The 27,475-nt window shown below is 41.1% G+C and overlaps 1 pseudogene; it reads left to right on the top strand.

The window, feature by feature from the left end:
• Window positions 1-27,475, top strand: part of LOC111963003 (galactocerebrosidase-like) — a 133,467-nt pseudogene that overhangs the window by 95,112 nt on the left and 10,880 nt on the right.

The raw sequence follows: 27,475 nt of genomic DNA, 5'->3' as shown, positions 1-27,475 counted from the left end.
TTTGCAAGCCCTGCCACATCTGACGAGCATCAGAACAGTTGTAATAGGATTCGATCTTAGTCCTGTATTGACTTTGCCTGCTTGATGCATCGTCGAAAGGATTTCTTATGAGCATCCGGGTTAGTGTCCCATTCCTTGAAAGTGTCAGCTCTAACCTTTAGCTCAATGTGGATGTTGTCTGTAATCTATGGCTTCTGGTTGGGAAATACAGTGCATCCGGAAAGCATTCAGACCCCTTAAATTTTCCCACATTTTGTTACGTTACAGCCTTATTCTAAAATTGATTAAATTGTTGTTTTCCCTTATCAATCTACACACAATACCCCATAATGTCAAAGCAAAAACATGTAAAAATACAAATAAAATCAAAAAACGGAAATATCACATTTACACAAGTATTCAGACCCTTTACTCAGTACTTTGTTGAAGCACCTTTTGTCAGCGATTACAGCCTTGAGTCTTCTTGGGTATGACGCTACAAGCTTGACACCCCTGTATTTGGGAAGTTTCTCCCATTCTTCTCTGCTAATCCTCTCAAGCTCTGTCAGATTAGATGGGGAGTGTCGCTAAACAGCTATTTTCAGGTCCCTCCAGAGATGTTAGATCGGGTTCATGTCCGGGATCTGGCTGTGCCACTCAAGGACATTCAGAGACTTGTCCTGAAGCCACTCCTACATTGTCTTGGCTGTGTGCTTACGGTCATTGTCCTGTTGGGAGGTGAACCTTCACCCAAGTCTGAGGTCCTGAGTGCTCTGTGGCAGGTTTTCATCAAGGATGTCTCTGTAATTTGCTCTGTTCATCTTTGCCTCAATCCTGACTAGTCTCCCAGTCCCTGCCACCAAAAAACATCCCCACAGCATGATGCTGCCACCACCGTGCTTCACCGTAGGGATGGTGCCAGGTTTCCTCCAGACATGAAGCTTGGTATTCAGGCCAAAGAGTTCAATCTTGGTTTCATCAGACCAGAGAATCTTGTTTCACATGGTCTGAGAGTCCTTTAGATGCCTTGTCATGTGCCTTTTACTGAGGAATGGCTTCCGTCTGGCTACTCTACCATAAAGTCCTGATTGGTGGAGTGCTGCAGAGATGGTTGTCCTTCTGGAAGGTTCTCCCATCTCCACAGAGGAACTCTGGTGCTCTGTCAGAGTGACCATCGGGTTCTCGGTCACCTCCCTGACCAAGCCCCTTTTCCCCCGATTGCTCAGTTTGGCCCGGGCGGCCAGCTCTAGGAAGAGTCTTGGTGGTTCTAAACTTCTTCCATTTAAGAATAATGGAGTCCACTGTGTTCTTGGGGACCTTCAATGCTGCAGAAATGTTTTTGTACCCTTCCCCAGATCTGTGCCTTGACACAATCCTGTCTCGGAGCACTACGGACAATTCCTTCGAACTCATGGCTTGGTTTTTGCTCTGACATGCACTGTCAAATGTGGGACCTTATATAGACAGGTGTGTGCCTTTCCAAATCATGTCCAATCAATTGACTTTACCACAGGTGGACTCCAGTCAAGTTGTAGAAACATCTCAAGGATGATCAATGGAAACAGGATGCTCCTGAGCTCAATTTTGAGTCTCATAGTAAACGGTCTGTACATTTATGTAAAATAGGTATTTCTGTTTTTTAAATGTGCAAAAATGTATGAAAACATCTTGTTTTCACTTTGTCATTATGGGGTATTGTGTGTAGATTGATGAGGGAAATGTTTTATTTAATCAATTTTAGAATACGGCTGTAAAGTAACAACATTTGAAAAAAGTCAAGGGGTCTGAATACTTTCCGAATGCATTGTATACGTATAGTCACCATGGGAATGACGTCGTCGATGCACTTATTAATGAAGCCGGTAACTGATGTGGTAAACTCCTTAATGTCATCAGATGAGTCCCGGAACATATTCCAGTCTGTGCTAGCGAAACTGTCCTGTAGCTTAGCATCCGCTTCATTGCACCACTTCTGTATTGAGCGCGTCACTGGTACTTCCAGTTGGACTTTTTGCTTGTAAGCTAGAATCAGGAGGTTATGGTCAGATTTTCCAAATGGAGGGCGAGGGAGAGCTTTGTATGCTTGTCTGTGTGTGTAGTAAAGGACAGGGCGAGGGAGAGCTTTGTATGCTTGTCTGTGTGTGTAGTAAAGGACAGGACGAGGGAGAGCTTTGTATGCTTGTCTGTGTGTGTAGTAAAGGACAGGGCGAGGGAGAGCTTTGTATGCTTGTCTGTGTGTGTAGTAAAGGACAGGACGAGGGAGAGCTTTGTTGTCTGTGTGTGTAGTAAAGGACAGGGCGAGGGAGAGCTTTGTATGCTTGTCTGTGTGTGTAGTAAAGGACAGGGCGAGGGAGAGCTTTGTATGGTTGTGTGTGTGTGTAGTAAAGGACAGGGCGAGGGAGAGCGTTGTATGCTTGTCTGTGTGTGTAGTAAAGGACAGAGCGAGGGAGAGCTTTGTATGCTTGTCTGTGTGTGTAGTAAAGGACAGGGCGAGGGAGAGCGTTGTATGCTTGTCTGTGTGTGTAGTAAAGGACAGGGCGAGGGCGCGCTTTGTATCTTGTCTGTGTGTGTAGTAAAGGACAGGGCGAGGGAGAGCTTTGTATGTTGTTGTGTGTGTAGTAAAGGACAGGGCGAGGGAGAGCGTTGTATGCTTGTCTGTGTGTGTAGTAAAGGACAGGCGAGGGAGAGCTTGTATGCTTGTCTGTGTGTGTGTAAAGGACAGGGCGAGGGCGCAGCGTTGTATGCTTGTCTGTGTGTGTAGTAAAGGACAGGGCGAGGGAGAGCGTTGTATGCTTGTCTGTGTGTGTAGTAAAGGACAGAGCGAGGGAGAGCTTTGTGTAGTAAAGGTGATCTAGCATTTTATTTCTGCCTCTAGTTGCACAGGTGACATGCCGGTAGAAATTAGGTGAGACAGTTTTCAGTTTTCCTGCATTAAAATCACTGGCCACTAGGAAAAGGTTTCATCCTTGGCAGAGTCTTCCAAAAGACTGAGTGAAGTGTTCATATTTCTACTTCAAATGTTCCTATTTCCCCTCCAGCACCTCACCATCTTGTAGGGTCTTGAGAGGGAGGACGCGAGGAGTCAGGGAAATGCAATTGAGAATCTACCTTGGCCTCTGTTGGTTTTCTTTGAGATGTCTTTCTGTTATGAAAAGTGCTATAGAAGTTAAATAAATTATTATTAATAAATCTCCTGTGAGATAAGATGAAGGTATTTCCCTAAGATGATTTCACATAGATTGGAGGGAAATAAATATTTGATGCACCACAACACTGGAGAAAACATACATGATACCATTACTGTGGAATATCTTTTGATGCCTATGAATCTGGTATCACAACTCCCGTACCAATCTCGAATTAATGATACATACCTGCCTACTAGTCATGATGTGTTGGTTGCTGTGCAGTTACAGTATATAAATAGCACATGTGCACCCAACATTGTGACAATGAGGTACAGAATAGAAAATACAGAAAAGGTAAAGTAATCAAATCACTTCCCTTTTGGCTGTCTAAAGTATGTAATATACAGCATATATTTGACAGTTGTATACAAACGCTGCAAACTTCTACTTGATCATTTGCGTCTTTCTATACCTGCCATTTAGAAAATGTCACAGTATGCAAATGTTTCACAAATGATTTAACTCACTGGTGTTAAACCTTTCCGACTGCATTTAAAGAGGTTGCTTGTGTACATGACGAGGAGGCTTGCATAGTTCAATTCATTCTAACTTTACAACATAGCATGCAGTTTTTAAGCTAGGTTCTTACAAGCAGCGCAATTTGAATTCTGGTCGTGCTCTTGGCAGTCCAATAGAGGACAGTTTAAATCTAAATCTTCTGTCTGGCAGCTTCACTAATAAGTGACAGGCAATGGAGCAAAGCGCCGCACAAATTAAATTCCTTTTAAGTGGCTGCCACTTTGTGATTGGGCTTAATATGCACATTTAGAAAGTAAATAGTTCCACAATCAAAGCCTCTGAAATTAATTTTGTCCCCAGATAGTAGGTGTAAGAACATTAGGCACCCCAAGTATAAGACCAAATATATATATTTTTTTTTGTGTTTCAGATGATAAAATAGAAAGTGATACAATTTGAAAAGATAATCCTTATTAATAACACTGGGTATGTTGACAAGCATTGAACTGAACACTGAAAATATTACTGTAGGGTATACTTGAAGTGTGCGTGTGTGTGGGTGTGTGGGTGTGTGGGTGTGTGCATGCGTGAATCTAACATATGCTAAATTAAAATGTATCCATAGTAGCCATAGGATGTTCCAAGGGGATGACACTGATGAGAGAATCAAGGCACAAAACAACAATTCAAGTTTTGTATTATCATTGGACAACACTGACATCAAGTGACAGCTTGCTACCATTGCATAAGACTGACTGACAACAAGACTGTAATGCAGAAAGACATGAGTCAAGTTAACATGTTTAGTGGTTAGATAATATGGCAAAGATACAGGTCATACATTTGATATTGATATTGACCAAAATGGTATAACCCTTTACAGGACAGCAACCTCTTATACAGGGAAGTAGTGGGATGTCTTGCATCCTATTTACACACACATACCATGCTCTGTTGCTGTTCCCTCAAACAACTCTAAATAACCAATCATACTTGTCACCAGAGCCATCCCACTGGGTAGACACTGGTTGAGTCAACATTGTTTCTATGTCATTTCAATGAAATTGAGTTGAACCAACGTGGAATAGACGTTGAATAGACGTTGAATTGACGGGGACGGGATGGAGCTCATGTTGTTACCACTATTATATAATTAAGCAATAATGCACGAGGGGGTGTGGTATAACCACCCAGTTTATAATCCTTTTAATAAATTGGGTGGTCGAGCCCTGAATGCTGATTGGCTGACAGCCGTGGTATATCAGACCGTATACCACGGGTATGACACAACATGTCTTTTTACTGCTCTAATTACTTTGATAACCAGTTTATAATGGTAATAAGGCACCTCAGGGGTTTGTGGTATATGGCCAATATGCCCCGGCTAAGGGCTGTGTCCAGGCACTCCGCTTTGCGTTGTGCATAAGAACAGCTCTTAGCCGTGGTAAATTGGCCATATACCACACCCCCTTGGGCCTTATTACTTAATTGTTCTTTACAGTTAAACTCTGAGTAAATATGTGGGTATGATGTTCCCTTCTGAGGGGATCAAAACAATAGCGATGTTGACAAGAACACGTTCCTGATTAACCAGAAATATCACATGGAGTACTGCAACAGCTTAAGGTGATCATGAAGTCTAACAAATTAATTAGATATAACTGAGAGATGATTGATTGTTTACAAATGTACAGACATCTATAGAAAATCTGATTTAAAATGTAGGGCTCTATTTCAACAACCTAACTCAATGGTAAATCTTAGAGCTGGCGATAGTGTTATAGGTTCGGGGGTGTGTCAGAAATATTTTTGCTATTTTCACAACCATAATTATGGGCACAATACTGTAGCTGGTGGTGGCTTGTGGATGTGTCGACGCTTGGCCCCTCACTGGACAATCAGAACGTGCTCCATGGTTAAAAATGTGGTTGCTTGTCTATTTACGATCTTTTATATATTGCGTTGTCATCAACTTCAATTCGAATGTTAGTCCTTTGTAGCCTAGTTCGTTAAAAAGCCTGCCCCCATATTTGCTAAATATGTTGAACGTTTTCAGTCCACTTTGTTCTAATTGCATTTCTTCAATAAGGAAATCCATTGTTAAACATAGGCTATATAGCCTTCACACTGATATAGGGGCTGGGCCTACTGGAAATTGTAATCTGGACATGGACATGCCAAACATAGTCAATAAGCAAGATTAAATTAACTTGGCTATTGATGAGGACTAAAAGATAGTGTATAATTCTAATCAAATTCTAAATAAAACTAAACAATAGGCTGTTCCTAAATACAGTTAAAGGCACCATAATTGCTCCATGTGGGCGTATAATAAAGGCAGTTAAGACTATGAAAGGTTTTACACACATCCAAACTTTTCACAGGAGCTGGATAAATATCCAATATAAAGATAAATGGGGAATGTTCATTCACTGTTATATTGCTTGCAAATGTAATATTGTAAGATCATATCTGCACTTCTCCAAAAATTGGCCTAGCGGATGAAATTGCATTGCATTCGAGCCATGTACATTCTCACCATAGACCCATGGACAGTGAATCTTTTTGGTTTTTAATCAAATGAAATGTACATTTTTTGAAAACATTTTTTTAAACATACAATAAGATTTCTAAAAATGATTGGGTCAGAAGCATGATATCATGAATCACTTCTCTCGTTCCACGGCACTTTGTGCACACGTATAAATGTTTTTATGCATAACATTCGCACATCTATAAAATATACTAGGCTCCTGTCAATTGTATCGTTGCCTATGTGTGAGGCATATTCTCCAAAAATATTCTTTCTAAATACACAATTCACTGGCACAAAAGGCACATCTCTCCTTCCATGGGCACTGTGTGTCATGGCTGGGTAGGCTGCGCTTCTGCTCTCAAAATCCATGCCTTTATCAACTGCATTTAAGACCTGCTTTTTGTGGGTCTTAAAAATTCCCATTAGCACTGTATGAAATTGTCACTTTTGCGCTTGTTTTTAAGGACACGCCTCAAATATTGCCACCCCTCCCCCTTAGCAGAAGCTAGCTGATGTTAGACAGGTAAATTGCCGAATATATGCCAGTGCGACAGTTTTAACATGACCAAATTGTAAACTAACATGCGTTTGACACTTGCCACTCCTTAGAGCCAGCTGAAAATAGAGCCCTTAGTGTGTAACAGTCATATGCACATGATAATGGGTATTCACTTTTTTTTTTTTTTTTAAGTTTGTTTTGTGTCATTAGCAGGATCTCTTGAAAACAAAAGTGCTAGTTGATTGATGACAGTGTAGGGTTTGGAGTGAAACATGTGGTCGGCTTTCCGTCAGGCTCTAACATCTATAATACGTGTCTTTTATTTGCCTTTTGATCATTACAACCATGATGGATAGGGTGATGGAGATTCCAAACCCAATGGCCCCATTTTATACCCCAAGCAACGCCCATACCACAACCCCCACCAGGCATAACATAATAAAAAGAACCATCACAAACAAGCCCCACACCAGTAGTTTTGAGGTAGCCCTGAGTTCTCGCTCTCTTATTGGTTGTTGTCCTTGTTCGTTGTCACCTGAATAACCTAGGTCTTTTTTGAGAGTGAACGGCTCCATGTTTCCTGACATTGTTTCTAGTCTAGCTAAAAGCTCTATGATCTGATTGTTGTTTGCCACGGCATTGCTAATGAAACACATATATCCGACCGTTACATTTCTGAACAAGCGGCGGCAGGTTTGTGTCTTGTTGAATGAACTCATCTATCAATATGTTCTTTAGTCTCCCCCCCTGTGAAGAGAACAATAGTGTACTCATTGACCTCAGATGTAGTCTCCATCACTCTCTGTTCTTGCGGTGTTGAATTGTCCCAGCTGAAGGACCAGTAGGAAGGGATGAGGTCCAGGGGCATACAGAGACAAGGCCTTTTCCATCTGAGCCTCTCCAGAGGGCTCACTGTTGAACAAGCATGGAGTCTCAACCACTGTTACTCCTCTCCCACACACTGCCTCTGCTTTCCAAAAGTCGTTGGTCAGGGAGGAAAGACCAACGCAGTCCATATTCAAATGCCTCTGTGCCTAGGACGGTGTTACCCACAGTGCTCTTCCCCACTCCACACTGGCCAACCAACATCAGTCTCAGACACGAGTCATCAGACCGTGCAAAGAAATAAAACACTATTGTCCTGGACACAGATTAAGCCTAGTCCTCGACTAAAAATCATTCTCAATGGAAATTCTCCATTGAAAGCGCTGAGAGATTATGTCGGTGTCTACATGAAAATAAACTATAGATGCTCCTGATCGTTGATGGGCTTCTTGTACCTCTGGACAAGCAGCTAGAACACCCAGACCAGTAAACATAGGCCTCCAGTACACTAAACTTCAATTCTGAAAACATGACTCATACATGTCTCAGCTAAAGCTATAAGTGATTGCCATCATAAATCATTTGGTAACACTTTACACTTTACTTTACTGGTCTATAATGAGGGCTTAATTGAATCATCTTTAAGCGGTTGTGTAAAGAAATCAAGCACACCCGATTCCAAGCTTGTGTCATTCATATTTTGTAGATGTGTGCAGTAAATTCATACAAATGTTTCTGCACTCCCCTTGTAAAAAAAGAATCCTTCTATTCTATGAACACAAAGCACATGACTTTTACAGATAACATTATTTTTTTTATACAGATGAAGCAAAGAGATTAATCGTTTCCTCTTTGTGAAATATGAATGGTATTCAGGTCAGTAAATTTGCCTTTTCTTTACCGCGTGATAAAAAAAAGATCATTGCAATAGAGTGTTAGGGCAGTTTCACAGAATAAGAAAAGTAATCAGTGTGGCTCAGTTGGTAAAGCATGGCACTTGCAACGCCAGGGTTGTGAGTTTGATTCCCATGGGGGAACAGTATGAAAATGTGTGCACTCACTACTGTACATTTCTCTGGATAAGAGTGTATGTAAGAAAAGATAATTGAGACAACATTTTGTGAAGAGTCAACATACACAACATTACTTTTCACACATGAAAACAGGCTCAAGGGACAACCAATTGAGGAATTTGTGGCGAAGATTCCAGACCCTCAAAACTAATTCAGAAATGCCAAGGGTCATATCATGTATTTAAGATTTAAGTTCAGGGTCCCTCAGAGACCATTGAGCTTCTTGACAAAGTTGTCATTGAGTATTCACATCAAAACGCATTGTATTCATCACATGTGCCGAATACAACTGGTGTGGACTTGAAAGGGACGTGCTTGGTTATGAACCTTTCCCAATGATGCAGAGTCAAAATTATACGATCATTTTTTTAAATAGTGAGGAACACAAGAAGAATAAAATAAAATACACACGAATGGAGCTGTAAACAGGGAGTATCTGTACCAAATCAATGTGCAGATGTACGAGGTATTTGAGGTAGATATGTACATGAAGGTAGGGTAAAGTGACTAGGCATATGGATAGATAATAATAAGAGTAAAATGAAGAACAGAATAGCAGCAGCAAATGATCAAATCAAATGTTATTTGTCACATGCGCCGAATACAACCTTACAGTGAAATGCTAACTTACAAGCCCTTAACCAACAGGCCAGTTTTAAGAAGGAAAGAAGTGTTAAAGAAAGTATTTACTAAAAGAAACTGAAGTAAAAAATGAATAAATGAAAAATAAGAAAAGGCGAGGCTATATACAGAGTGTACCGGTACAGAGTCAATGTGCGGGGGCACCAGCTAGTCGAGGTCATTGAGGTAATATGTACATGTAGGTAGAGGTAAAGTGACTATGCATGGATAATAAACAGAGTAGAAGCAGCGTAAAAAAGGGGGTGAGGACAATTCAAATAGAAGCCATTTGTTATGGCTTGGGGGTAGAAGCTGTTTAGAAGCCTTTTGGACCTAGACTTGGCACTCCAGTACTGCTTGCTGTGCAGTAGCAGAGAGAACAGTCTATGACTAGGGTGGCTGGAGTCTTTAGAAATGTTTTGGGCATTCCTTTGACACCGCCTGGTATAGAGGTCCTGGATGGCGGGAAGCTTGACCCCAGTGATGTACTGGGCCGTACGCACTACCCTCAGTAGTGCCTTGCGGTCGGAGGCCAAGCAGTTGCCATACCAGGCAGTGATGCAACCAGTCGGGACGCTCTCAAAGGTGCAGCTGTAGAACTTTTTGAGGATCTTAGGACACATGCCAAATCTTTTCAGTCTCCTGAGGGGGAATAGGCATTGTCGTGCCCTCTTCATGACTGTCTTGGTGTGTTTGGACCGTGATAGTTTGTTGGTACTGTGGACACCAAGGAACATGAAGCTCTCAACCTGCTCCACTACAGCCCCGTCGATGAGAATGGGGGGCGTGTACGGTCGTCCTTTTCCTGTAGTTCACAATCATCTGCTTTGTCTTGATCATTTTGTAGAGGAGTTGGTTGTTATCCTGGCACCACACTGCAGGTCTTTGACCTCCCTGTAGGCTCATCGTTCTCTGTGATCAGGCCTACCACTCTTGAGTCATCGGAAAACTGAATGAGGGTGTTGGAGTCGTGCTGGGCCATGCAGTCATGGGTGAACAGGGAGTACAGGAGGGGACTGAGCACGCACCCATTAGGGGCCCCCGTGTTGAGGATCAGTGTGGCAGATGTGTTGTTACCTACCCTTACCGCCTGGGGACGGCCCGTCAGGAAGTCCAGGATCAAGTTACAGGGGGAGGTCTTTCGTCCCAGGGTCCTTAGCTTAGTGATGAGCTTTGTGGGAACTGTGGTGTTGAACACTAAGCTGTAGTCAATGAATAGCATTCTCACATACCTGTTCCTTTTGTCCAGGTGGGAAAGGGCAGTGTGGAGTGCAATAGAGATTGCGTCATTTGTGGATCTGTTGAGGCGGTATGCAAATTGGAGTGGGTCTAGGGTTTCTGGGATAATGGTGTTGATGTGAGCCATTACCAGCCTTTCAAAGCACGTCATGGCTGCAGACGTGAGTGCTATTGGTCGGTAGTCATTTAGTCAGGTTACCTCTGTGTTCTTGGGCACAGGGTCTATGGTGGTCAGCTTGAAACATGTTGGTATTACAGACTCTGACAGGGAGAGGTTGAAAATGTCAGAAGACACTTGCCAGCTGGTCAGCGCATGCTCGGAGTACACCTCTGGGTAATCCGTCTGGCCTAGTGAATGTTGACCTGTTTAAAGGTCTTACTCACATTGCCTGCGGAGAGCGTGATCACACAATCGTCCAGAACAGCTGATGCTCTCATTCATGTTTCAGTGTTACTTGCCTTGAAGCGAGCATAGAAATTATTTAGCTCATCTGGTAGGCTTGTGTCACTGGGCAGCTCTCGGCTGTGCTTCCCTTTGTAGTCTGTAATAGTTTGCAGGCCCTGCCACATCCGACAAGCGTCGGAGCCGGTGTAGTACGATTCGATTTCAGTCCTATATTGACGCTTTGCCTGTTTGATGGTTCATCGGAGGGCATTGCGGGATTTCTTATATGCTTCCGGGTTAGAGTTCCGCTCCTTGAAAGCAGCAGCTCTAGCCTTTAGCTCAGTGCGGATGTTACCTGTAATCCATTACTTCTGGTTGGGGTTTGTGGTGTTAATTTTTTGGTTCATTATAGATAGGTTTGCCTTTCAAATTAGAAGACAAGCAGTTGGATATATCCAGTGCTTAATAACTTGGACTGAAATAGGTGCCGGTACTGTTTATATTTATGTGCGGGAACTCTGCAATACTTTTGAGCTAGGGGAGGTGGATTAACTCACTCTGTTCTGGTGTGCTCCTGCCCAAGCCAAGCGCTGGAAATATCTGGTATGATTTCACAGGTAAGACCTGTAGCTAGTGTGTCAGATTTTGCATAGGCCATTAGACAAGCGTCAGCTGTGGTCTTTCTCTAACAATGGTCTCTGTTAATGTTACCTCTTGTACCTGTAGGCTTGCCATGGGCCTTCCCAGGTTGGGTTGGGCAAGGGAAGAACTGGCCATACGACTTTCCTGATACAACTGCATCCTATGTGGTGTCCTGGATCTTAGGAGTAGCCAAGCAGTACCATGACCTGGATATTGATTATGTTGGGGTGTGTATTCTATTTGTTTTTGTGGGTTGTATATTGAGAATATTGTAATTTATTTAACCAGGAAGGGCTCTTTGAGATTTTAAAATCTCTTTCTGAAGGGTCATTACACAATTACAGACAGCCATGAAAAACTACAAGTAATCTAGTAAAAATCACTGGAGTATAACGAAATCTTAAACAGCAAATTTAAAAACATTGACAGGTCAAGGAATCAGCCTCAAAATCTGTCATCAATTATTTAAAAACACCAATCGGGACAAGTTCTTCCAGTTTAAAACTATTTTGTAAGGATTTTCATTAAAGCCCTTTTACCAAATTCAGTTCGGACATTTGTAACAGTTAGCAGGATAAAGTCCTGCGAATGAAGAGAGTACCCACCACATTTCTGAAGAATAAAATTCCCAAATAAAATGGTAGTAAACCCAAAATGGCTTTGTAAATAAAAGTATACCAGTGACTGAGCATACGAGTGACTAGAGAAGGCCAGCCAACCGGTTGTGGAAAAAGTACTAAATTGTCATACTTGATTAAAAGTAAAGATACCTTGATATAAAATGACTCAAGTGAAAGTCACCCAGTAAAATACTACTTGAGTAAAAGTAAAAAAGTGTTTGTTCTTAAATATTCTTAATTATCAAAAGTAAATGGAATTGCTAAAATGTACTTCAGTAAAAGTATAAATAATTTCAAGTTCCTTATATTAAGCAAGCAAGACGGCACAATCTTCTTGTTTTTTTGTTGACGGATAGCCAGGCGCACACTCCAACACTCAGACATCATTTACAAACTAAGCATTTGTGTTTAGTGAGTCTGCCAGATCAGAGGCAGTAGAGATGACCAGGGATGTTCTCTTGATAAGTGTGTGAATTGGACCATTTTCCTGTCAAACTGTAACTAGAACTTTTGGGTGTCAGGGAAAATGTTAAAAGTACATACTTTTCTTTAGGAACATAGTGAAGTAAAAGTTGCGAAAAATATAAATAGTAAAGTACAGATACCCCAAAAATCTACTTAAGTAGTACTTTAAAGTATTTTTACTTAAGTACTTTACACCAATGCAGCCAACCCTGGTTTACAAAGTGCAGTGTTGCATAAGAGTTTTTCAGTTTAAAATAAATCTCAATGCTCCATGGTAAAGGGTGTCAATTGATCTCAAACGCTGAGTGGAATCATTCATATATAAAATATCACCATAGTCTAGGCATAAATGTAGCTGATAGACTCTTTCTGGCTTCAAAAGAAAAGTAGACCGTACCATGGTAAAATAAGGGTAAAAAAAAAAAGCAGGCCTAATCCCAACTTCAGCTAATTGGATACAAACACGATCTACATATGTGTTCCTTCAATCTACCCACCTGTTTAAATATATGCTGTTGATGTTTTCTAACTATATAGATCTGGAATGAAAAGAACTTTGACAGCAAGTACATCAAGGTTTGTATTTGTAAGGTTTTCTGTCCCTATTTTAGCATCCATTACCATTTTACACAATGTGAACTGTCTTAGAAGAAAAAAACAGCCACTAACATTTGGTTTTACTTTTGTTAATTTAGGTCTATATGCAATTGGCAGAGAGAGATGTAGAGGTATACATAGGTTCATAAATTCATCAAAATCCTATCAAGATAGATCAGCTGTTTGCGTCTGAGAGCATTTAATTTGTGACCAAGGTGCTCTGAGACACATTGGATAAAGTTGGCTTAACCGGTTTGGGTATCATCACAGCTGACGGTGACTGGGACATTTCAAATGCCATGGTTGTAGACGCGTACCTCAACAACACTGTCGAGGTGGTAGGGTAAGTAGGGGACAACGTGGACCACAACTTGCTCTGAAGTGACACAGAACAGCCCCTGCTATTCCGTCTCACTCCAAATCACTGTTTCCTCCATGGCATGGTATTTCTCACGTGAAGCTAAGTCATTTCACAGGTATTTCTCTCTGTAGATGTGGTGTAGGCAATAGTGTTCTATAGGTCTATAAATGCACTGCTCCATACCAAACAAACATACTCTCAGATGCATTTTCACCAAAGTAAAGTGTTAAATAACATTGCATCATTAAACCCAGATGCCAGTTAAGGTGATTGAGGAACTGAACAGTCTTTCAGTTCGCTTTTGTCACCAGTTAGTTATTCCACTCCACCCTTCTAGAACACTTGGCAGGCAAGCGATAAGGAAGTCTGCGTGATGCCATCCCGTTTCGTAACTGGGATTGCTCTGTTGTGTTCAGACTAGCCAATAAGCTGAATGTTGGTGGCTGTTTTTACTTCAGATGCCTGAGCAGTCAGGAGATGTAGATGCCTAACACAATTACAGTCAACTCCTGGTAAATCCAAACTTTGTTTTAAGTGCATTTCAGTGCACCAGTACAAATGCAAATACATTCTTCATAATTCATCTGCATATCTGGATAATCTTATTTAGTGCATATATTCATGGCAGTCCCAAGACATTGCATTTACCAGGAGTTGATTATCTATTAATAGAGAATGTGTCCGCTCTAGTATCTAAGATGCTTCTATTGCATGGCGCTGGCATATGTTAAAGTAAAAGGTGAATACAAAAATGTAGTCCATGGTCCTGAATGGTTCTTCAATACTTCATCACCTTCTCACTCACCTCTCTCTCTCTCTGTCACTGGGTAGCTGCTGCGGCACACTCTGGATAAGAGGGGTTTGGAGAAGGTCAGAATCATAGCCAGTGATAACCTATGGCAGCCCATAACCTACTCAGTGCTTGTCGATCGAGAGCTGGCCGAAGCAGTTGATGTGACAGGGTAGGAGAGTGTTTCTGCTGAATTCTGCTGCGTCATCTCTTGAAGAGACCACCTCTTCCATTTACTGCATGAAGCATTTCTTCCATCCTTTCAGAAAGTATTCCTCAGGCCTACATTCTGCATTCACAGTGCTTATTTTTTTATAATATATTATTTATATTATTTCATAGTTTTGATGTCTTCATTATTATTCTACAATGTAGAAAGTAGAAAAAATAAAGAAAAACCTTTGAATGAGTAGGTGTGTCCAAACATTTAACTGGTACTGTATGTCTGTATACGTATGTGTGTGAACATGTGTGTGTGTATGCACACGCGGGTGTGTGTTCATCACCTTCATACCATTCCATGTGTGTGGCCTGACAGGGCCCACTACCCAGGCACCACCACAGTGATGGAGGCCCGGAAGACGCAGAAGAAGCTGTGGTCGTCTGAAGACTATAGCACTTTCAACGACGAGGTGGGGGGAGGCTGCTGGGCCTGCATTCTCAACCAGAACTATGTCAACGGACTCATGACTGCGTACGTTTTATTTATTTATTTCTACACAAAATCAGCCTAAGTACGGCAACAGTGAGAAGGTCGTTCTATGACTTACCCAAGGATTGACATTAAGGGTTGCCCTATTGACCATGGGCAAGTGAACTTAGCAGTTAGACCAGTTGAGCCTGCTTAGATCATTTATTGTCAATTGTCACAGAGATGCTGAAATTTGTAATTTTTTCTTTTGGTACTCCGTCTGCGATTGAAATAGTTGACTTTTGTTGTTAGACTAAATAGAGTTAGTTGTCAATTAAGGCCCTGGCTGAGAATACGGAGTTTTCGCCCCCGGCCTTAAAGAAATCTTTCTCAATCTCTTTATCGAAGCTAAGGATCCGGATCACGTTCTGAGCATGTTATTTTACTCACAGTACGTAGCTACTGCTCACACTCCCCTTTATGTTGCTCTCTTTACTCACCCTTGATGAAGAAGCCTACACTGAGTGTACATTAGGGACATGACATAGACTGACCAGGTAAATTCAGGTGAAGGCTATGATCCCTAGTTGATGTCACCTGTTAAATCCACTTTAATCAGTGTAGATGAAGGAGAGGAGACAGGTTAAATAAATATTTTTAAGTCTTGAGACAATTGAGGCATGGATTGTGTATGTGTGCTATTCAGAGGGTGACAAAATATTTAAGTGCCTGTGAATGGGTTATGGCAGTAGGTGCCAGGCGCACAGGTTTGAGTGTGTCAAGCACAGCTACATTGTTGGGTTTTTCACACTTAACAGTTGCCTGTGCGTATCAAGAATGGTCCACTACCTAAACGCTATCTAGCCAACTTGATACAAGTGTGGAAAGCATTACCGGTAGTCAACATGGGCCAGAATCCCTGTGGAAAATGTCCGACACCTTGTAGAGTCCATGCCCCGACTAATTGAGGCTATTCTGAGAGCAAAAGGTGGAGCAACTCAATATTAGGACACTGTTCCTAATGTTTTGTACACTCAGTGTTTGTGTGCCTCATATTTCTGAACAGCTAAAATAAAAAATAAAAACCTGTGGCGATTTGAACAAACATTCTCAAAATTAAATATATGTTTGTTCAGCACCATATCCTGGAACCTGGTAGCCAGTTACTATGAGGATCTTCCCTTTGTGCGAGATGGTTTGATGACAGCAGAGGAGCCCTGGACTGGGAACTATGTGGTGGAATCACCCATCTGGACAACTGGTAACCCTCTGCACTTAAAGAAATGGATGGTCCACCCTCAAATGGTTGTTTTTCATATATTTTGAGTTACACTTGTAACTATATGAGTTACACTTGTTAACACTTGAAAAGTAGGTACAGATTAGCACAATGATGTTTGATGACCTTCTTACAGTTTTGCTATTATGTGAAGCTTCCCCAAAAGTAGCTATCAGCATTTCACATTTTGTCTTGAAGCAAGTGACAACTGCTAATGTAGAAAGACTTCATAAAATCATTGGATTATTTGATTTACATTTGACAATATTGTCTCCTAGCACACACCACCCAGTTTAGCCAGCCTGGATGGACCTACCTGCAGACCGCTGGGCATCTGGCAAACGGGGGAAGTTATGTCGCACTGACTGACAGCAAGGGAAACCTCACCGTCGTCATAGAAACCATGGTCAGTATTTATCTTCTTGTATATTACATGTGTTAAACTGAATATTTATTCTGAGTAATGCTATCTAATGTTAGTAGAAGTCTTCATTATTTTGTTGATTGTACACTGTGCTTTGAACAATTTCCTAATTTGAATAGTCCATTCTAGTAAAGCTCTTTTTAGGTATCTGAAGCTTAACTTTTAAGGCTGGTTTTGGAGAAAGTCAACAATTTCCTCAGGCTCTCTTTTTCATACTAAGCTGTGCTTTCCCAGGAGCGTCTGATCTAAGCTTTAGCTAGTAAAAGGAAGTCCGGTGAGTTATCAGCTCACTTCCGCTGTCTGTTGATGCAAGGACCGTGTTGTGACCATAGTTTGTTTGTAGATTAAATTGTCTGTGACACAACATGACTGTGAAATGTGATAAATGTTTTTATTTTTCTATCTTTCAGACTCATGATCATTCTGTGTGCGTAAGGCCTCCACTCCTGCCCTTCAATGTCACACCCCAGAATGTAACATTCCAACTCAATGGATCTTTTGTGAGTATTGTTACAGTTATCGCATGCCTGTTAATGATTAAAAGGCTACTTTGTCTTAGTAAACGTGTCTCTTTCCGAGGCCTCGATCAGGGAACTACAGGTGTGGCAGTGGAGGTTTGACTTCAAGACTAAAAAGCCATTCTTCTTCAAGAAACTGAGCCCCTTAAAGGTAAACTTACTCCTCTGACAACTGTGATCTTTTAATGTACATATATACAGTTGAAGTCGGAAGGTTACATAAACTTTGGTTGGTGTCATTAAAACTTGTTTTTCAACCACTCCACAAATTTCTTGTTAAAAAACTATAGTTTTGGCAAGTCAGTTAGGACATCTACTTTGTGCATGACAATACATTTTTCCAACAATTGTTTACAGACAGTTTATTTAACTTAGAACTCACTGTATCACAATTCCAGTGGGTCAGAAGTTTACGTACACTGAAAAATTCCAGAAAATGATGTCATGGCTTTAGAAGATTCTGATAGGCTAATTGACGTCAATTGGAGGTGTACCTGTTGATGTATTTCAAGGCCTACCTTCAAACTCAGTGCCTCTTTGCTTGACATCATGGGAAAATCAAAAGAAATCAGCCAAGACCTCAGAAAAATTATTGTAGACCTCCACAAGTCTGGTTCATCCTTGGGAGCAATTTCCAAACACCTGAAGATACCACGTTCATCTGTACAAACAATAGTACGCAAGTATAAACACCATGGGACCACACAGCCGTCATACCGCTCAGGAAGGAGACGTGTTCTGTCTCCTAGAGATGAACATACTTTGGTGCGAAAAGTGCAAATCAATCCCAGTACAACAGCAAAGGACCCTGTGAAGATGCTGGAGGAAACAGGTACAAAAGTATCTATATCCACAGTAAAACGAGTCCTATATCGACATAACCTGAAAGGCCGGTCAGCAAGGAAGAAGCCACTGCTTCAAAACTGCCATTAAAAAGCTAGACTACGGTTTGCAACTGCTCATGGGGACAAAGAGCTTACTTTTTGGAGAAATGTCCTCTGGTCTGATGAAACAAAAATATAACTGTTTGGCCATAATGACCATTGTTATGTTTGGAGGAAAAAGGGGGAGGCTTGCAAGCCGAAGAACACCATCCCAACCGTGAAGCATGGGGAGGGCAGGATCATGTTGTGGGGGTGTTTTGCAGCAGGAGGGACTGGTGCACTTCACAAAATAGATAGCTCATTAGGGAGGAAAGTTATGTGGATATATTGAAGCAACATCTCAAGACATCAGTCAGGAAGTTGAAGCTTGGTCGCAAATGGGTCTTCCAAATGGACAATGACCCAAGGCATTCTTCCAAAGTTGTGGCAAAATGGCTTAAGGACAACAACGTCAAGGTATTGGAATTGACATCACAAAGCCCTGACCTCAATTCTATAGAAAATGTGTGTGCAGAACTGAAAAAGTGTGTGCGAGCAAGGAGACCTACAAACCTGACTCAGTTACACCAGCTCTGTCAGGAGGAATGGGCCAGAATTCACCCAACTTATTGTGGGAAGCTTGTGGAAGGCTACCCCAAAACATTTGACCCAAGTTATACAATTTAAAGGCAATGCTACCAAATATGAATTGAGTGTATGTAAACTTCTGACCTACTGGGAATGTGATGAAAGAAATAAAAGCTGAAATAAATCATTCTCTCTACTATTATTCTGACATTTCACATTCTTAAAATAAATTGGTGATCCTAACTGACCTAAGACAGGGAATTTGTACTAGGATTAAATGTCAGGAATTGTGAAAAACTGATTTGAAATGTATTTAGCTAAGGTGTATGTAAACTTCCGACTTCAACTGTATATATTTTTTTTTATACAAGAGGTGTGTGCCCAAGCTTCTGAAAGTGTTAGACAGAGTGTCATCTTGTCTTTGGATCTTGTTTTGAGTCTTGCACAGTATAATATTTCTCCTCCTGTGACATTTCACATCTCCAAACTAACTTTTATGAGCGCTTACGTTGGATATGTTGTTTTGGTGTGGGCAGTTTTGCCACATTGCCATGAGTTTCATGCTGGTTCCCTTACACTTTCCTTGCTAGATTTCTGATGGTTTGTTCACCTTGAGCCTGGATGTAGATGAGGTTTACACTTGAACTACCATAACCACTGGGCAGAAAGGGACTTACCCTGATCCACCCCCCTCTGGACCATTCCCCAAAGTATACAAGGATGACTTTAAAGTTGGTAAGTACATTTTAAAGGGAGAAATGTCACTATCTACCAAAAACAACCCGCAAATGATCAAAAAACATATCAAAATGTAAATGATTAAATTAATGCTTTTCTCTTTTGTGCTTGCTCTGTCTCTTTCTCTCCTTCTCTTTCTCTCTCTCTCTCTCTCTCTTTCTCTCTCTCTCTCTCTCTCTCTCTCTCTCTCTTTCTCTCTCTCTGCAGCGATCCCTTCCTTCTCTGAGGCCCCAGACTTTGCTGACCAGACGGGGGTGTTTGAGTATTACATAAACCTGACGGACCCTGGGCCTCATGTCTTCACCCTGCGCCAGGTGGTCACACAGATGTCTGTTACCTGGGCAGCAGATGCCGAACAGACCATTAGCGTCATCGGAGACTATAAATGGTGAGGAATCAGGGCAGGGGGGGTGGGGGGGGGGGGGGGGTATAGGGTGAAGTTGCCCCTAGTTGTTGATCTAGGGTTAGTTTTGCATTTCCCCCACTAATGGTTAAGTTTATGATTGGGGCAAGGGAAGCTGATCCTAGATCTGTACCAAGGGGAAACTTCTTAGACTCCTGCTCAAGTCATGATAATAACATTAATTAGAAAGGGCTTTTAATACTTTTATCTGCCTTGATGTGCTACAAATGTCTTATGAAACTGGTGCGTGTAATTACTGGAAAGGAAAATGGGTCAAGAAAGAGTGCATTTTACGGTGTAGAATTGTAATGGTGTACACTGTATGTTTTCCAGGCAGAACCTGACAGTGAGCTGTGATGTCTTCATGGAGACGGTGAAGACTGGAGGAGTGTTCATCGCAGCCAGAGTGGACAAAGGTGGCGGGTCGGTCCGCAGCGCCAAGGGAGTCTTCTTCTGGGTGTTCGCAGATGGCTCCTACAAAGTGACCAATGACCTTGGTCAGTATTTTACTCAAAATAAATGTAAATGGACGGACATTTTTCCAGACACAGGTTAAGCCTAGTTTAGGACTAAAAAGGCATCTCAATGCCAATTATCCATTGAAAGAGATTTTACATTTTAGTCATTTAGCAGACACTCTTATACAGGGCTGAAAGTAGATTTAATTTCTTCCTGGTACGGGACCTCCTGTGTGTGCACGCTCGTCCCAAAACATTTATGAGTGGCAGAATGGCCCTTTACATTATGCCGCCCTGTACGTTCTGCCGCCCTAGGCTAGACAAAACATTACCACCCCCATCCTATCCTCTCTAAACTAGAATGAATTCAGGAGGGGTCGGCAATAGGTTGGGACTTGGGACCATTTCTTTTTCTCAGCTAATAGTCGGCAGAACAGAACAGAACGGCAGCCCAATTCTTAGACCTATGCTACAAATTAAACCCAATTTAACATATCTGATTAGTAGGATATATAAATCAGTTCAATGTCAATAATATATCCTAATATTTTCAATCTGATTACTGTGATAAAATCACCAAGTTCTCTCTTAAATTAGTTTTTTAACGTTTCTTTGTGCGTTGATTGGGGAAGAACAGCTTGCATTCAACAGAAAATGTAGCTCTGAAAGTCTCAAAAGAAAGGTGGATCATGAAAATAGAAGTTTCAGGGAAGAATGGATAGAGAAATATGCATTCTTACCATATTTGTCCAATGTCAAACCAGAGTGTCTTGTTTACAAAGAAACGGTTTCTGTTTGCAAATAATTTAATATTAGACATGAGTATGAATTTAAGCAGGCACTTTAAAAAGTTACCTGTCCAACCACACAGGCGGCTCAACCAACACACACAAATGGAAACTTCAACTGCTTGCTACTTGTCCGTCGCTTAGCCCAACAACAGAAGTGTTTCCCTAAATGCTGCCTGGGACAGAATAGCAAAGTACATGTTGCTATACATTCTGCAGCTCAGCTTCAGAATGTCATAGAGACTAATCGATTCATCCTATATGCATCAGTCACATCTTTTGTGGGCATTTTAAAGCTTGTTTGTAGCGTAAGGCACCACAGAGTTAAGCATTGTTATAGAACACTTTGTATTATCTGGATGCTTTTTATTTAGTTCAAAATATAAAGCTAACAATGGGTGTCCTTTTTGCATTTTACTTAAACAAACAGTATGGCATACCCTCAATTAATTTGAGCCCTGGTTTTACCGAAACACACCAAGCCGTTCCCCGACACGGAGGTATTGAAATGAAGTCAAATTAAAATGAAGACAATTGTTGAAATGAATTACTTTCAGCACCATTTACTGTCTGTCTGTTTGACTGTGCCACTCTAAAGCTGATGTCTGCCCGCTTGCAGTTTTTCTTTCTCTCCTGCACTCACTCTCTCCTCATTAATAAGTTAAGGACTTTAAAAAGTGTCTGTTTCATGACATTGTAATACATTTGGTCTCCAGTCTGGGGCTACAGAAAAGGCTACCCAACAGGCTACTCTTTCTACTGTAGGCTACACAGGCCTAATTTATGTTAAATTGATTTGATGGAGCCCTGCAGTGCTGCATCTCTCCAACAGCACCCTGCAGAGGCGCGCTGGACATGGATAAGATAAATATGTTTGGCAAAGTGGACATAGCTTATCATGAGGCAGCATCAGCGCTCACTTAAGTAGCCCTCATGCCACTGAGTGAGTGAAGTTATCATTGTTTTGGGGCAGAATAATGTGAGGTGTTATGTGTTGTTGGAGGTGCGTCTTGGTCAAACTGCTGATCATAGATTTATGTTTAGAATCCCTATTAATTCAATAGCATCTGTGGGCCTATGTATGGCCTTTTATTGTGGCATGAACACAACAATCACTTCAAAGGGCTCCTTTACTAGGCTTCCTGCGCACATTTACCAACTGGCAACATATCTCTGGCAACAGTGGTGAATGGAAAGAGACTACTTCTGTTGCATTAAACACCACAGTGTCATGCTATTTAGTGACAGAATTAATGGCTCCACTAAACACCACAGTGTCATGCTATTTAGTGACAGAATTAATGGCTCCACTAAACACACATGTCATGCTATTTAGTGACAGAATTAATGGCTCCACTAAACACCACAGTGTCATGCTATTTAGTGACAGAATTAATGGCTCCACTAAACACCACAGTGCATGCTATTTAGTGACAGAATTAATGGCTCCACTAAACACCACAGTGTCATGCTATTTAGTGACAGAATTAATGGCTCCACTGCTGTCCGTGCGAGTCTCGGTTTTCGACCACTCATCTCTGCCTTGGCAAAATGTCAGTGTTTCCTCGAACCACGTGGCATTCTGGAACATAGGCTATACCACCCGCTTTCAAGTTGATTCTCTCATGTTTCATCCCTCAGACTTGAGATAATGATAAATGATGTAATAGCCTACAGTTTTGACATTTTGTTTTCATTATTGTGGTAGGATCATGTTTTACCAGTACGGCGTACCCCCACAATTATTATTTGCCGGGACGCCAATGTTTGTGAAAAACTGGCTTCCAGTTGAAGCTCGCATCCGCTACAAGACCATGGTGCTTGCCTACGGAGCTGTGAGGGGAACGGCACCTCCGTACCTTCAGGCTCTGATCAGGTCCTACACCCAAACAAGGGCACTGCGTTCATCCACCTCTGGCCTGCTCGCCTCCCTACCTCTGAGGAAGTACAGTTCCCGCTCAGCCCAGTCAAAACTGTTCGCTGCTCTGGCACCCCAATGGTGGAACAAACTCCCTCACGACGCCAGGTCAGCGGAGTCAATCACCACCTTCCGGAGACACCTGAAACCCCACCTCTTTAAGGAATACCTAGGATAGGATAAAGTAATCCTTCTAACCCCCCCCCTCCCCCTTAAAAGAGTTAGATGCACTATTGTAAAGTGGCTGTTCCACTGGATATCATAAGGTGAATGCACCAATTTGTAAGTCGCTCTGGATAAGAGCGTCTGCTAAATGACTTAAATGTAATGTAAATGTAATGTAATCATAAACAAAAACTGTATAGCCTCAAAACATGGTTAAATCTATAATTTTGATATTGTGGATGGTCAGTCCTTGAATCCATAGCTCTGTCTATGAATCTGAGTGGTTACATTTCTCCAGCCCCATTCCTTAACTTTTTTAGTGTTTGAACTGCAGATTGCCCCTTTAATTGTTTGAAGTGACACCTGCGTTTAACAAATTCCTGCTTATCAGTTAATGTATTGTTGTGTAGTGCACAAGCCATTGATATATTAATGCCTATTGTTTACCAAAATCTTTTTTGTTTCACAGTTGGAGAGACTGTGCTTGCGGAGGGTCATTCTGGAACGAGAGGGTACGGCTGGCACACGCTATCCCTCACAGTCGAGGTATGTTCACAACTTCAATCTCTGAAACAGTAGGAAAACTAGTTCCAAGGAAACCTGATAATTATCATCAAAATGCATCTCTGTCAGCTCTTCTTTTCATATAAATGACTTCAAGATCTTAGTAGAGGAAAATCGTGTTTGTCTCTACCAGACAACTTAACAAATTGAAGTATTTGGTGGTTAGTTTCCTCTCCCTGCCTTTTCCTTTACACAAATAGCCGTATACAGTATATTTATCTGTGTTATATGGACACATTAACTAATAGAAACCTGTCTATTTTCAGGGGGAATGTGCCACAGGGTTGCTGAATGGATATCATCTGTGGATATCAACTGTGGTATTGGGACCAAGGAATGGCTGGGCTGCCATAGGAACACACTCATTTGAACTGGCACAGTTCGACAACTTTGCTGTGGAGGCAAAATCATCATTTGTCTGTGTTTGTTTGCGGTGAAAATGTCTTGGTCAAGAATTAATTTATTGAAACCATTATGCCTCTGTGGGCCCTTAAATGTGATTGTGTGTCAAATGAGAAAAGGCTGGCTTTTATTTACAAATGTTTTTTAAAGGGAATAGCTAATTTGATTGCACAAATATTCGATTAACAACTATACTGTACGTTTGCCACATGTGTGTGTGCAAGCCTTGCTAGCTTTAAAAAATTGGGAAATGCCTTGTATTTTCCAACAAATATTGGGAAATCAACCGTTTCGATCTGAGAATGACCTTTTCTATTAACTTTTTGTTCTCTATGCACTGTGAAAAGAATCATTGCCTAGTGACTAAATACCGAAATTATTATTTCATTTTTATTTTACGAATGTTTACAATGAAGAGAAGGCCTATTTTGAAATGACCTCTAGCATATTTTTTTCAACAAATTTGCACCTGCACAAAAACGTGATGAAACGATACCCCTTGTTGCTAAATAACGTGAGAGACGCCCAGACAACATCTGAGCGCAGGAGAAGATTATTTATAGCACCTTGACTCCTATGCCTCAATGTATTGCAGAGGTTATTATTTTAGATTTTGATATACAGGTACATATCATATAAATAATAATTAACTGTACGCCTCCGAGCTAAACAGAGAAATCTTCTTTTATTCATTGTCGGCGAGCTAATGTTAGCTTTGCTGTGCGCTTTTCAAAACCAGGAGAAATAGGCTGTGTGGCTGTTTAATACACCTAGGTAAGGATGATGATAATAACAGTTAGCTACAACAGGGTAAGACCAATCATTTATATATAGACTAGATGACAGATTGTGTTGAAGCAACCCGGCTGCCATCTTGGCACTCCCCCACCGTTATATTATATTTTGCAAGCTATAGAAATGCATTTATGTTTTTGCCACATTTATTATATTAAAGACTACTTAATGCATACTTTTAAATTGTATAATGTGAAATAAATATATAAAACATTTGCTTTAATGTATAATTTTTTGAGATGCTAATGTTACTGTCCCCACAACAACAAAAATACGTAAATACATGTAATTTGGTCCTTGAAACATTTCATTGAAATACTGTAGGATTCCATTCATTCCTATGAAGGACTGCTCCTACTGGGGAGTGCCAATATGGCTGACCGGTAGCTTCAAAGCCTCTCAAAGTTGATATAGACCATTGGATAAGACTGTCGGCCTAAAAGGTCCCCCATCTGTGTGCAGTTCTTGTCTACCTATGTAGTTGGGGCGTCCTTGGTGGAGAGTGTTGAGCCAGAGGACATCCAAATGAAGCTGAACAAATTGCCACGAACCGGCTCAAAGCCCGTAACAAAAGGGAGACAACGTGGAGATAAGGAGTAACAAATATATATTTATTAAATAAAGTAACTAAGTACAATATACAATGGTGTGTGTAATCAGTAATCAGTAGTGTAAGTGAGTGTTTAGCATGCATGAATGTGATAATGCAGGGTGTTGAAAGGTGCCAAAGCAAACAYCCAAAAAGCACCARGAAACACAACAAAACGCACCACGAAACACAACAAAATCTATCAAGGTGTCTGCATGGAGAGAGTCTCCTCCATGAATGGGGAAGTGGTGCATTTATCCTATGACAGTGGGCCCAGGTGTTTCCCATGTAGCTGACGACCCTCCCAACTCTGCCCACCGGCATCCTAATAAGGAAACAAGAACAAAGAGAGAATACGGCAGACAGAGTGGGAGGGTCGTCACAAAATCCTCATAGAAAACATGTCCGAAGTTACCAATAATCCTACAAATCTAAGTGATGCTCATAGCATGGCTTGCTAGACCCCATATCGTTGCTGCCGGATGACAACTTATCTCCAAAAATGAAACTAAGAAAAATGTAAATTCTTTATGAGGTTTCACCTCCGATCCGATATATTATTTATGTGTTTTGTATTTCAGTTAGAATATCTCTTCAAGATCATCCCCCAAGTGGAGTGAAGTAGGGCTTGTCATCAGGATTTAACATCAGGTTAGTACCCTCTGCAATTCAGAATTGTACTCGCATCATATGTAAAAGTGATTCAGTGAAAGACTTTCATCCCTTTGATTATATTTAGGGGGAGTTCTTACATAAAGTTATGTAGTAGCATTTTCATATTATTTGTCCAATAATGTGATCACAACACAATTGTTGATGCAATTAAGCCGTGATGTCCTACTAACAGTTTACCTCAAAAGTCCTATTTAAACACTTAGAAAGTGTGAACTGAACAGGGAGGGGTCCCTTGAGTTTGAGTGCAGACAGTATTTCAGCCATTTCAAGTGGCCCCTCATTTCACTTAGACTTTGATTAGGTTGATTAGTAAATGTGTCGTTCCCTGCCCTGTTTTGTTAACACACAGCTTTCTTTGTGCTGTTTTTCTGTAGACCATTACTTAAAAGCCCTGAGAACGGGATGAAACCCTGACTGAAGCCAACAGTTAATTAACATGTTAATTGGAGCAATGAACTTGGGTGCGCTTGGTAACTAAAAAGTAGTCCCAGTCTGATCATAATGACTTTGATTTGTCTTGTGATTTCAAAGGACACATGTAAAAAAAAAAAAATGGCAGCTCATTGCTCGTCACTCTCATGTTTCCACTTGCAGCTCTAAGCGTACATAATTGGTTGCAGTGGAACCACATTATTTAATTGTACATGCTTAATCAGCACGAGCCAACACAACACAACACAATTTCAAGTTTTTATATTTTCCTTTCTGATATGTAGGCCTAAATCAAATTACAACTCTGAGGTATAAAAACACATTTTACTTGGACTTAATCCCTTTTTTACCCTCAAACAAAACCAGATTGATGTACTTGTATTTGGTGTTCAAATAGTTTGTTGAAAAGTAAGACAGATTCTTGATACTTCCAGTTCCTTCTGTTAATGTGGCTTCCTCCATCTTATTTTATTTCCTCTATCTGAACTGACAGTAATGACAAACCATCAAACGTGAAAAAAACACATTGTTTTGCATCTATTCCGATTGGTGCAGTTGGAAAAAGGGAGATGAAGAAATGAGAGAAAGCCACAAAAGACTGGAGATGCATCTCTCATGACATCATCCACCATGGGTCACTCTACTTATTTTGAATGTCAGCATTAGACCACTAGATGGCAGCCTTGCCTCAGCTATGGGCTCATTGGAGTTTTTCAGTCTTCCCATATAACATTTATACAGAGATATTTACAGCAGACATTGTCTATCATATCTATGTACTGTATGTGTTTAAACATAAATTGATTAATTTACATCTTTACCATGAAGAAATGCAGCACATTATAGCACATTACTCAGTGTAAGAAGGTATAGCTTACTGTGTCACAGGGTCCATTCAAAATGCTGAGCTGCAGGTGGAAGGGATCCACTGTGAGTGATGCTGGTCACTGTTCCTCAAAGCCCCTT

This window comes from Salvelinus sp. IW2-2015, linkage group LG4q.2 (genome assembly GCF_002910315.2).
Source record: "Salvelinus sp. IW2-2015 linkage group LG4q.2, ASM291031v2, whole genome shotgun sequence".
Classification (NCBI taxonomy): Eukaryota; Metazoa; Chordata; class Actinopteri; order Salmoniformes; family Salmonidae; genus Salvelinus; species Salvelinus sp. IW2-2015.
The sequence above is the reverse complement of the archived record's forward strand: the minus strand, read 5'-3'. Positions and strand labels throughout refer to the sequence as shown.